Source organism: Pelecanus crispus, chromosome 10 (assembly GCF_030463565.1).
Source record: "Pelecanus crispus isolate bPelCri1 chromosome 10, bPelCri1.pri, whole genome shotgun sequence".
Classification (NCBI taxonomy): Eukaryota; Metazoa; Chordata; class Aves; order Pelecaniformes; family Pelecanidae; genus Pelecanus; species Pelecanus crispus.
Window position 1 is genome coordinate 6592026 of NC_134652.1, and position 13460 is coordinate 6605485.

Below are 13460 nucleotides of genomic sequence, written 5' to 3' on the forward strand. Positions count from 1 at the left end.
GAATCTTTAATTATCATAGGCCTCTTGATAAGAAATGGTATTTCCACAGATTGCAATTAATAGAGCATATTTGTAATTGCATGGAAATTTTGTGCATTTTCCTTTCTTAAAGCACAAATATATTCATTTACTGAAACTGTTCTGTATACAGGAGGTGAATAACTTCTTATGAAAGTTGAAGTATTGTGTATGCCCAGAGAGGTGGTAGATGTCCCATCCCTGGAAACATCCCAGGTCAGGTTGGACGGGGCTCTGAGCACCCTGGGCTGGTTAAAGCTGTCCCTGGCGCTGCAGGGGCTGGGCTGGGTGGGCTCTGAAGCGCCCTTCCCACCCAAACCATTCTATGATTCTATGATTCTATTTTAGAGCTTTGGAAATGTCCTAACAGCCTAAGAAAGCATTTCTTTACTACTTTATTAGGCATGTACATAAAGTATTATTTTTTGTAGCTAATAAGCAATTTATCAGCATCACTGCATTTTACTCTAAGATACAGGATAACAGTAATGGTGATGTGAAGTTGGGATTTGAAAGCTATGTGAAACAATGCCGTATACTCAAGACTGATAAATGAATCAGTGTTCCTGACAACCTGGTGTTCCATGACATAAATATTTAAGGAAGAAGAAATCTCTAAAAAGACATGCTTCATGAAAAAATCATGGAAAATCAAGTAACGACTGCAACTCCATGACTACAGCTAAAAAAATGTGAATGTAATAATTTATTGAATTTGATAAAGTGTATATTGCAAAATAAGAGTGTCCTTGTGTATATTGCATATTAAATGGGTGGAAAAAGTTTTAATCCATGCTGTTAATGTTTTGGGTTGTGCAGGGTTTTTTTAAACTAAATTCAGAAATTCAAATGTCCAGAAACCACAGTAACCAAGTATATCCAGTAAAGAGTTATTTGCTGAATGTAATACATCCTACACACCAATATTTAGGTTGGCTACAGCCCACAAATGATTCTTATGAGAGCATAAACCTTCAGTTGTTCTTATTTTATAATGTATAACACTTTCATTAAATGGTTTTCACATTGTTTGGAAAATTATATATTAGGACTTGTCTGATTCCAATGTCCAGTGAAGTTTGGCAGCTGCTGTCAAAGCATGGCCCTGCTTCAAGGGTTTACATGGAAGATATCCGTGAAAAATCTCGATATGGTGCAAAATAACTGTGTATAATTCAATATGTGACAGTGCAATCTGCATGTGGCAACGGCCTAGCGTATCAGCCACTTGAACCATGATGATTCCTTCACCAGTGTCTCTCCTCCACAAAATGGGATGTGAATTCTGTGGTCTGGACTGGTTTGTGACTAAGAGATACTGTGGAGCTTTAAGCCTCTGAACCTCTTATAAGCTCAAGGGAAAGTAAGGATGCTTAAAGCTTGGTAAGATAATACAATACAAAGAATCAAAAGAAAGGCTAAGATGGCTTGTGAAGGATAAAGTCCCTGTTTAAACTCAAACAGCTTTAGCAAGCAGACAGGGACATTATTTAAAGTAAGATTTTGTTCACCACATTTCATGGGCCTCCAGTCCTCATGGCAGTTACTCAGCTACCAGTTGATACTATGACCACTGCTATTGCAGGTCAGGGATGTATGCCCACCAGTTCCTCTCAGAGGTATCAGCGGCTTTAGGTAGCAGTTTCTGATAAGGCATTACACATTCCGCCTCAGTAGCAGCTTTGTAATTGCTCTTTTTTTTTTTTTTTCCCCTAATAAAATAACTTTTAAGAGTGTTACACAGTGTTTTGCTATGGGATTGGGGTTCTTTCATGAACCTTATTGCTCTTTTTTGAAAAGTGTCTTGAAAAACGCTCTGATCTCCTTGATATACTGATATATACTAGGTGGAAGACCAAGGCATTGCAGGTAAACAGAACCAAAAAATAGAAGTTCCAGGAAAATTCTGGAAATACAATGCACAAAGCTTGCTTTCCTTCTTACTTGGCACAGTGATGACTTGTGGCTTCTCTCTAGCTGTGCCGTGATTTCTTTTTCCTCGGGAGTAATTGTAAATTGATCACAGGAAGGAAGAAAAGACTCAGTTTTTGGAACACAGGGTGTAAGTGCACCAGAGTTTCTGGTCAACTTGATTTGGGATTTGTCACTTTTCCAGTTTAAATAAAGCAAAGAATGATCACCTAGGAACCAGTCTGTAAGAATCAGAAAATCGTGCAGCAGTCTGGCAGAACAAAAATTATAAACTACGCAATCTGTATATCGGTAGCAGAACAAAATACCGAGATTTGTGACAGTCAGAGAGACAGTAATTCTACACAGCTGCTGGAATCCAAATATTAAATAAACATGTTTAAAAAATCAACTTCTGATGTTGGTGCACTGATGATGCTTTACAGGCTACTTCATAAGTTGTGGCTCTTGGGCATGCAGGGGAAGGACACTAGTGCATCCTGGAGGAAGAAACAGCAAATGTGCTTTGAGGTTTGCTTAAAGGATGAAAAAAGACTCTGGAAAAGGCTGTGAAAGCAAACCAGCGTGGTGAACAGACAGAAGCATGGCTATGGGAAGCTGGGTGGTTTGGATGGCCTCCACCTCATCAGAGGGGAATGCCTCTGTCTGTGGGGCAGACTGGCCAGGGCAGCTCTGCAGAAACATCACACATGTGAGGAGTGGAAAGAATCATAGAATCGTTTAGGTCGGAAAAGACCTTTAAGATCATTCGGTCCAACCATTAACCTAACATTACCAAGTCCATCATTAAACCAATTCAGGGTAGAGTAGCAATTTCATGTTTCCTGGCTTGGTGGCTGGATCATTTATAATGAAAGTAAAAACTAGGAATCATTAAGATTGGAAAGGACCTCTAAGATCATCAGTCCAATCATCAACCCAACACCACCATGCCTACTAAACCATGTCCCAAAGTGCCATGTCTGCCCGTTTTTTGAACTCTTCCAGGGATGGTGACTCCACCACCTCTCTGGGCAGCCTGTTCCAATGCTTGACTACCCTTTCCGTGAAGAAATTTTTCCTAATATCCAATCTAAACCTCCCCTGGAGCAGCTTGAGCCCATTTCCTCTCATCCTATCGTCGTCTACTTGGGAGTGGAAGTTGATAGCAATTAGTTTAGATTAGAGACTGGGAACCATGGGAAAGGGCGAAATACGTGGTCAGTAGAGTGAAGGCAGGTCACACGGGCTTTTTCTTCAATAAGGCTGACTCCTGCAGTGGCTGTTTTTCACACTTTAAACTGCTTTCTGATTTCAGATTTTAAAGAGCTTATGTAAATGTTTCCCATAAGTACAGTAATTATTTGATCTGACTGAAATAGTGCTGAAAAAGCAAGTTTTATGATCGCTGATAAAGGTAATATAGAGGTAAAAATCCTCACAAGACCCATCACATTTGACATATAAAGTGTCCTGTTCTTATAAATGTCTGCAGGGTATGAAATGACTTGGCTGACGTATCGTATCTGTTAATAGACAAATACCATGTCTTCATATATATGAAAATCATCCTCTGAAGAGTCAATTTAAAAAAAATACTGACATTGTAGTAGAGATCAGACCCCTGCCTGATTGAATACATTGAATTAAATGTATTCCTTCACAGTCCCATTTGAGCTGCATACGTTGGTTTATATTCTGTGGCATCAGCAGTATTCATCTGTTTTTCTCCTTCAGTGAAAGTAGGAGAGAATGTTTTGTCTTTGCTTTATTTTCTAAAATGTTCACATCCCCTTCTTTAAAGAGGATTCTTTAAAATGTAAAATTGTTCTCCCAACACGCAGTGGTCAGAAAAATAATAATAGCTGTTTTTTCAGTTCATTCTCATATATGCAAGAGAGTTTGACTGGCTTCAGCCATATGATAAATTGACTTTAAGGTCCTCCATACTGTGGCAATACTCCCATACTTGATTTTATTTACTTTTCCATTTCTGACTTTTCTGTCTTCAGCACAGAAGAAAAACAAAGGCAGATTAAAAAAAAAAAAAAAAGGCAAACCAAAGCCAAACAAAACCACACATACACACACACACACACACACACAAAAAAAATAAAGAACAACCCCTCCCACCCCCCCAGGCCTTCAGGGGTTGGCATGAAATTCTTTTTAGGAGTTTTATCAGTTAAAGACATCTCATGCCTCAGAAGTATGATCTCTGTTCAAATGGGAATTATGATGAAATGCAGGACTAAGAAATCTCTGGAGTCTAGGACTTCTACAAGGATACACAGTGTTCTTCCATGCCTCATTAAGCTTGCCTGAAATGACCCAATCAGTGTTGAAAAAGTTCAGGAAAGATAAACTACTTGAGAATTTCTTTTTCTTTTTTTTTAAATTTCACTCATTGTAGGGCCATAGAGCAGAGCTGTAAGAAATGCACACGGGAACCTAAATTTACAGGGGAATTTATACAGGAATGCACAAAGGCGTAGTGATTTTTTTCAAGCAAATAATGTTTGGAAGCATCTGACAACTGCTTTTTCAAGACAAACTAATGTGGAAATAACCTTTAAAAGCAACACTGCATAGGGTAATTTAAGAAGTCAGATTTTTCCAGAGTGGAATGTGGCCGGGGAATTTAAAATCTATGGCATTAAGTGGGATTTTGTTACTTGTGAAAATGTACCTTTATCTTTTTCTTGCAAAATATTTTCAGATTGTCGCCTTGAAATTCTGCCATAAAGGAGTTGTTATATTCCTGTACTGCAAATACTAGGGATGATTTCAGTTTTCTGTTGTTTCTCCTCTCCAAAGTAGGACTCCCATGAGATCAGGAAGGAAGGAATATATTCAGTTTGAAGCCAGTTCTCTCAGACTATATTTACAATAATATACTTGATGACTGGCATTCTAAATGGGACATAAATTGTGAGAGTAAGAAACCCTTATTTCCAAATATTATTATATGTTAACTATTTCTCTTTTTTCCCTGTAAAACAATAAAATAAATTTCACTCTGAGCCAAATCTTCAATTCTGACAGTGCTGAGTGATCATGAAAGTACTTCTTTCCATTAAAATTACAGCTGAACTTTTGCTTCTGTATTGATAATTTCTGTATCTACATCCTAGAGACAGTACTCTTTGTGCTGCACACTTGGGCTGGCACAAAGAAGCATCCCGCTCCTGAGGTCCCTACCACTGCAGCCTGCCTGTCCAGCTTCCAGTTGGTTTTCCTAAATTATGAAAGTGCTGACAGTAGGTAGAAGACAAAGCAAAACTGTTTCTCTATGGAGAAAAAACTGTTACTCTATGGAGTAAGGGGGTATTTTCCCTAATTCAACAAATACACAGTCCACTTATGTCCATTTTCATCTCACTTTGTGGTGCATTTGTCTGCAAATGTTACCAGCCCTGGCAAGTTTAGATAAAATATTTTGATACTTTATTATGCTAAAACTCCCCAGATCCTTTATAATGGGATTTTCACAGTATCTGCAATATAGGAAGCAAGAATATCTTTTTACTAAGGACATGACATATATTCATCTTCCCTCGAGAAGGAAGTAATTGAAAATGACTACTGCCAAAATTAGTATGGTTTAAAGACTATCTGTTCCTTAATTTTTAATGGATGTCATTTCATAAGTATATGTAGTGATGACCATGTGGCATCAGTATACTTCAGAGTTTCAGTATGGGAGAAATGACCTTTTTAAGACTGTTAGTGCTCTTGATGGTTGTTGGAAGAAGAATATTTCTTGAAACCACTTTGGAAAAAGCCAGTGAGGTTCAAGGCTTACTTGTCTGTACTAAAAGCACAGTATCTGATGTCATCAGAGCTCCCACCTTCCAAACTTTACTGTGCAGCAGATATAAACAACATGTGGCTGCTTGTGGTTGCAATGAAGAGAATTACATTTCTGCATGCTGCCTGTGATGCAAGGCTTAAAAAATGAAGCATTTCTCACATACTTTTGAGAAGCAGAGACTACTTTAGAATCATAGAATCATAGAATCGTTTAGGTTGGAAAAGACCTTTAAGATCACCCAGTCCAACCATTAACCTAACATTACCAAGTCCATCATTAAACCAATTCAGGGTAGAGTAGCAATTTCATGTTTCCTGGCTTGGTGGCTGGATCATTTATAATGAAAGTAAAAACTAGGAATCATTAAGATTGGAAAGGACCTCTAAGATTGTCAGTCCAATCATCAACCCAACACCACCATGCCTACTAAACTGTGTCCCAAAGTGCCACAGCTACCCCTTTTTTTTAACACTTCCAGGGATGGTGACTCCACCACCTCTCTGGGCAGTCTGTTCCAATGCTTGACTACCCTTTCCGTGAAGAAATTTTTCCTAATATCCAATCTAAATCTCACCTGGTGCAGCTTGAGCCCATTTCCTCTCGTCCTATCGCTAACTACTTGGGAGAAGAGACCAACACCCACCTCGCTACAGCCTCCTTTCAGGTAACTACTAGAGAGCGATAAGGTCTCCCCTCAGCCTCCTCTTCTCCAGACTAAACAACCCCAGTTCCCTCAGCCGCTCCCCATCAGCCCTGTGCTCCAGACCCTTCACCAGCTTTGTTGCCCTTCTCTGGACATGCTCCAGCACCTCAATGTCCTTCTTTTATTATATCTTTAACCCCTTCTCCTCTTTGACAGTGTGTACAAAGCATGAAAGAAACAAAGCTCAATGGATTTGAGAAGCACTAATCTGCAAAGCATTCAAATGAAACAAAAAATCTGTTCATATTTTATCACACATTCTGTTACCTATTATCAACAATCTAAAAAATATTTGATAAATTAAAAAAAATGACATGCATATCAGAAAGCTAGTGCCTCTTACATACTGTGGGAAGATGATGAGTTCTCTCCAGTCCTGGGATGATGTTTCTTCACGTGATGTCGTTTGGGATTCATGGAGCGCCCTAACTTCAAAGTCAATGGCCTGCATTTCTCTTTGAATGTACTCCTGGTCAAACAAATGGCATCGACCCTGTTTTAAGCAAAGATCAGTTGTAAGAATTTTTTGACAAAGTAAAAAGCAGATTATTGCAGTATCAGAATAAGGATATGATTCTCTAGTCTGGAGAAACGCTTATGCTCTCCCTCTGCTGAGGAAGCTATCATTCTCATTTCCCTATAGCCTAACATTTCCCTTCAATCATCATTTCATTACCAGAAGAGAATGATGTCATAGTCCATGGTTAGAACTTTGCACTTGGAGCTCAACAAGCCAAGCTCCTAAGAAGTTACTGAAGTATCAGACAAGAGACAGCAGGGAAATTCAAAAGATGAAGGACTACAAGAAGGCAATGAAGCAATGCTGATCAACATGACTAAGAGCTCAGCTGCTACCAGGCCAGGGGAAACATGAGTCTGGGGTAAACACAATTTTCACAGGCTAAGTCTTCAGCTACTCGTGAAAGGCTTCCTTCATTTTATTTCCTATCCCCCTGAAAACTGTTTCTTCCAGCAATTTTGGAATTTCTGCTATGAGAAGATCTGATATTCTGTTTTAATACAAATTAAATAACCACATTTTCAGTGACAAGAGCAACAGATCTAAAACTGTGAGCCCAAAGCACCTTTTCCCTGCTTATCAATTCTGTTCCATCATCATGCTTATATTTTCATGTTTCTTCTTTTTGTCTCTCTCTGGTACATTTTGCATATACTGGGGAATGCGGATGTTTTTCATATAGTGAATGATTGTAGATGAGTTTTCCATGATAAAACAGTTCTCTAGCTCCCCATTCTCCACAGAATTTTAAATAAAATATCCCTGATTTGATGACAGAATGATCAATCTGAATCACATCCCAGACATGCAAGCTTCAGAGCAGAAAAGACTAAAAAAAAATTAAATATTTAACATGAGTTATACAATATTGAAACCAAAGAAGATTTGAAGTCAGTGGTGATATTTACAAAGCATTCTTGATTTTGATAGCAAAAAATGTTTAACCTGTTAACAAATAATTTCTCAAATAAAACCACAAGTTCCTATATCTAACTTTCTAACTTTTTGTAGAATATATTTCTGAAATTTTAATATGTACTGCTCAAAACTTCTGACTTGCATTTGGACAGGTTAAAAGCACATTTTACATTTAAGTTTCTTTTGCTTCATAAATCTGAGTATTCTGACTTTTTAAGGCTTTCTAATAATAAACTTTTTTGTTATATCAAATATAATAGTGATAGTCCTTGCAGGGTCATTTTCAGCCTAGCAGGAGCCACAATCCTCCTGTCCCTAGCAATCAACCTCTCAATGCTTACTTACCCACCAGTGGGTGCTGAGGTTTTCTCTTCAGAGAGCTCAGGTGCAAAGACCATTTGCTCCGTTATCTCTTCAGTAGAACAAGAGTTGCTTTCTCTCTGCAAGAGGAAAGGCAGCCAAGGTAGGTTGCCTTTCATCTCCAGGAAAGGAGGAGAAACCTTCCAGAAAGAGAAAACGTACTACCACAAGTTAATCGTCCTCTTATTTGGCCTGAATATAAGAACCTTCCGTGCACGCTATACATGCAATACTGTTGAGCACGCAAAGTGTGCTGTGGAAATTAGGCAAACATAGATCCATAAGGTTTTGGCTCTGTCAAAATTGTTCTAAGTACAAAGCCTTAAATTCCAGATTTTAAGTCCCCTGACTTTCCAGGGTGTAGAAACGCTGATTAGCATGTAAAAGTCAGCAAATTGGGTAGATGCAGATTATTTTCATGGCCAACAGTCATGATTTCTTGCACAATGTTAAGGAAGAAAGCCAGTTTTGAAACATAACCTTGTAGTTTGTAGTCCTTTGTAAAGTAATTTAAACACAAGTAATCTCAAAGGCTTGATTTTTACATGGTATTGACAAGCACATCTAATCCATTGTGCTACAGTTTACTAAGGGATGGTAGCTCATTTACAGAGTTAAAATCCCACAAAAACCCTTAGCCATTTTTCCCCCTCTAAACGATATCACGTTTCTTCAATTTTTGCTTTATTTCCTATGTTTTTAAAACTTGGAAGGACTAGTTATGTGACTCAGGAAAGTATTTTTGCAACAGATGAAACTAATTATGTGAATATTTATGCTGTGCTAGCCCTCTTTATATCCTTATTTATGCATTAAACATTGGACAGTAATTTAACAATTATTTTAGCAAGATTGGAAATTACACAAGGATGGTGGCAGGGAGGAATAAGAAGACAACCCAATAGAAACCTGATTATTTCAGTTATTACCATTGGGATCATATAATTAAATGCATTCCTCATTTCATTACAAAGTTCAATTAAAAGAACAACTGCATTATTCTTAACCATCAGCAACCTTTTTTTTTTTTTTTTTCCAATTTTCATGTTGGTCTCCTCAGTCCTCAGAAGGGCTGCTGGGCAAAATGAGTTCTTGCATCTTTGATTAGGTTGAAAGCAATCTGATTTGCAATTTTTCCATATCAATTCAGTTGAGTGAGTCACTGTCTGAGACACGTAATGTACAACAAGATTTAGTAATAGGCAATGCTGCCAGATTGCAGATAGGTCACAAAATACTAGTAAATATGTGGGGGGTGGGAAAATGATGGGTTGGTTTGTGAGTAGCTCTGAAGCAGGAATAGAACAACCGTGCTACCCATACGCTGTGTTTTCCAGTAAAGGAAGCCTTTGCTGGTCAAAACTCAGCAGTCCCCTAGATGCCAAAAAGTTTGCTTTTGGTTAATTGTGATTCCTCACATGATACGAAGCAGTAGCTGCAGCGGCAATTAGTCCTGCTAAGTGTTTGCTGCTGGTGTTCATCGGTGTTAGCGGCCTGGCAAAGGCGTTCACAGGCAGGGATCCACAATGGACATTTGCTTTAAAAAGAAAAGGTTTATCATCTTATAATTGAAATAAGAATACTTACGTGTTGTCGTGCACTTAACATTCCTCACTACACACCTTCTAAAGGAAAGAAGTATCATGATGCTTATTTTGCTGTAGGAAAAACTGTCTCCGAGGAGGATGAAGAGGCTTATCCAGGCCATCCAACAAACTGGTGGCACATCTAGGAAAAATGTGAGTCTCTTATGTCCCACTGTGATGCCCTATCTGTGTTCCCTCAAATAAAAAGATTCACAAACAGCAGGAGGCTGCGTGGCAAAAACTCCTCATTAACTGATGCATTGTGGATTTCATATTAACTCTTCTTTGAAAAATCAGTGTTTAACTGTAAATAACCCAGGCATTTCCCATACAAGTACTTGTAACACTGAAATAATTTGCAGCTACTGGGATACAAAGCACATCTGTCAAAAGAAAATCCTCATTAATAAAGTATGAGAATTCTGGCTCTTTTACAAAGCCTTAATGTGACGCAAAACCCCTTCTCACTGCTTGTGATAATTTTGCCTTTGAAAAGAACGACTTTTTCTAATGAGAGCTCACATCAGTGGATTTACTGCAAGCATGAATTTGATCTGTTCTTTTCTGTCTTAACAGCAACGAAGAAAGCAGGTCCAATGAGAAGAAACAGTTGCAAAAGACATGAAAGCAAACACGCTGTTCTAGCTCTTCTGGTTTTTTGCACATACTGTGGAAGTGGAGCCGATGCTGCTCACAGACTGGGATGTGAATGCTCCTGCCATGCACATTTGGCGAATCACTCTCTTGGTGAAAGGGATGCTGCCTGGAACCAGCATTTGATTCATTTGCTCGTGGCTTACTGAAATGCAGCCCACATGTTAATGTTTATCATATTAAGTAATCTCAGCCTTGGTATTCTGCTGAAAAAGTATAACAGCAGCAAATTAATTGTTTCAGTGAAAAGTTTTGCCATTTCAAAAAAGCTTCCAAATTTCTACCACAGCAACTGGTATGAAACTTGAGGCATTTACATTTTTAATTTGCCCTTGCCATGACTGGTTTTAATTAACAAAAATTATGGTGGCAGTGACTGGCACAGATAGATGCTGGAACTAATTACTAAGATGGCATGAGCTAAGATTTAAAATGCAGCTTTAATTTTGGAAAAGAACAATATTTAAAAAAAAAAAAATCAACCCTACAGCCTTTATAAAGATAACAGATTGCACCAGTGAGATGACCTGTCTCTTCAACTCACTTACAGGAAAGTGCATTTTGTCAGTGGATTTTCATGCAATACTCTGCAATATTTTCTGTAGACTTCCCCAAAGGCAATTGCACATGCATTTGCAATTCCTATCCATCTCTTTGATTAAACAATTGAACCCCCTTGTAGCTTTTCTATTTTTACATATTTTGATCCAATTGGTCACTGTAGGGATACATTTTCAAAACTGCCAGAAAGACTTTGGGATTTTGATTGTACCACCTGGAACCCTCAAAGGCAATGATATCTTCTAATTAGAAACATCTCTCAGTATATTAAAAACATATCCCCACAAGTTCATGGCTGAGAAAAAAAGATTTAGAAATTAGCTTGACTTAGTTTTGTTATGCTTTATTGCTCTCATGTTTTTATATAGTAAGTCTTTTCAAAATGTCAAAGAATAGGGAAAAAAGACTGGAAATGAGGTGCAAAGTAGAAATGGAAAGAAAAAGAACAGAGAAAGGATGGGAGAATGGGATTTCAGTCACATCTAGTAGTGATAAATCAAAGGTTTCCAAAAAGCTAGGTCGAATATGTCTGTTGTTTTCCCCTGCTATATTTTACCCATACAGTCAGCAAGTGGCTGACTATTTTTCTGTGTAATCAGTGTAAATCATTTGGGTAACAGTCCTGTTTTGTGGACTAGCCATCTGTTACTATTTAATACCATAGAATGAAAAAGTTTGGATATTAGAAGTCTCTTCTTTTTGTTGAGTTTAAATATATATTCTGCTTATATATTTTGCAACACATATTGCAAAATGTTAATTTTGTATTCATTTTTTTAATTCATTTTTTGTATTCCATAGATAACTTTCTTTAGTAATGTCCCTTTTAATTCAGTTGGGTTTTTTAAAGTGCAAGTAGCAGATTCCCAACTTTCTTCTGTTACTAACCATGTTTAAGGTCCATGAGGGACGAGGAAATCTGCTTTGTCACACTCTCAGGCCACAGGACTTCTTAGCCCTAAGGCTAAAGACTGCATAAAGTCACAAGTCAGAACGATGGAGCGTCCAGACTTCGTTTTGAATGCAAACTAAACATCTCTCTTAGCATCTCAGAAGAGACTTTTATTTGAAATGATGGAAAAGTAGCCAGGATAGCCTTCAGGGCTTGAACTATTTTAGAAAGTCTCATTCAAATATTGCCCAAAGCACTAATGGTAAAGGCTCCCCTCTGGATTCAAGTGCATCTTTGATTAATTTTAACCGATTTCTCCGTTTCATTACACTGAAACATAAAACATTTAGATTAACACCTATCATTTTCATAAGTTTCCCAAAAGTCAGAAATGATGCCAGTAATTTCCATCTTCTGACAGTTAACTTTATATTTGAGATATATGTAAAACCACTAGCTTTAATAAAAAATTCTAGTCTAGCTGTAAAAAAGGATGCAATCAGCATGAAGCATGACTTTATGTTCCTTTTGGCCTAGCATGATTTCGTATATTTACTGGGATGCATAAAAGATAATAACTAAAACGTGACCTACTCATTTCTAGTGGAATGTAATCAATGACATAATGGTAGGTGTCTGGCAGTTCTCAAGTGTCTCTGTGGACTTCATGGACAGAGGAGCTCAGGCTCCTGCTCCGCAGTGCAGCAAATGTGCGTTCATTTGTTGACCCGTTCATATATATCCTGCTCTTGCCTAATACTGGGATAGTATTTCCATAAGCAGCTTGTGAGAAGGAATTAATCAGTGATACCGTGGGGATGACACATACATCTAAACTGATCAACAGTATAAAGCTATAACTGATACGATTAAGCAATCAAAGGGCAATCAGTCTTTCAGATCGTAGACAGGTTATATAGTAATGTATTGCAAATTCCAGCGGCTTTCTGAGTAGTTTGGTTCCCTGTCAGTTTGAACTAATAAAACTAATCTTTTTTTAAGGACAGTGGCAAAAACATATTATAATACTATCTATTATGAAAAAAATACAGAACATACTTAGTCTTACTGTCAGTAAAAGAAAGTGCTTTAATTCTACAGACCCTAAAGGGTGCAAGAAATGGAATGCTAGAAAGAAATGACTGTCTTCTCACCAACCCGATCAGGCAGAGGAAACGACCTGCAGCTTACAAATGCTACCCTGCAATTTCTTTATTAATATCACTGTTGTAATAATAACATATATAGTAAATCTTATCAGCCAGAGAGAATTTGATGAACTGATGCTTACATAGTGTAAAATGATGCTCCTGTACTGAAATGAATGCAGCTACACTGAGTCATACGTGAAGTATAAATTAGCTGGTTATTGTGAAAGTGGAAAAGAGAAACGACGGTGGCATTTTGGGCAGACAGAAATTGCTCAGATTTGAGGGATGCTAAGTTTAAGATTCCAGCATATGCAAAAAGTAAAAACCAATCTTTCTTAACCACAGGCCCCCATGAACTTGACTGATGCCTCA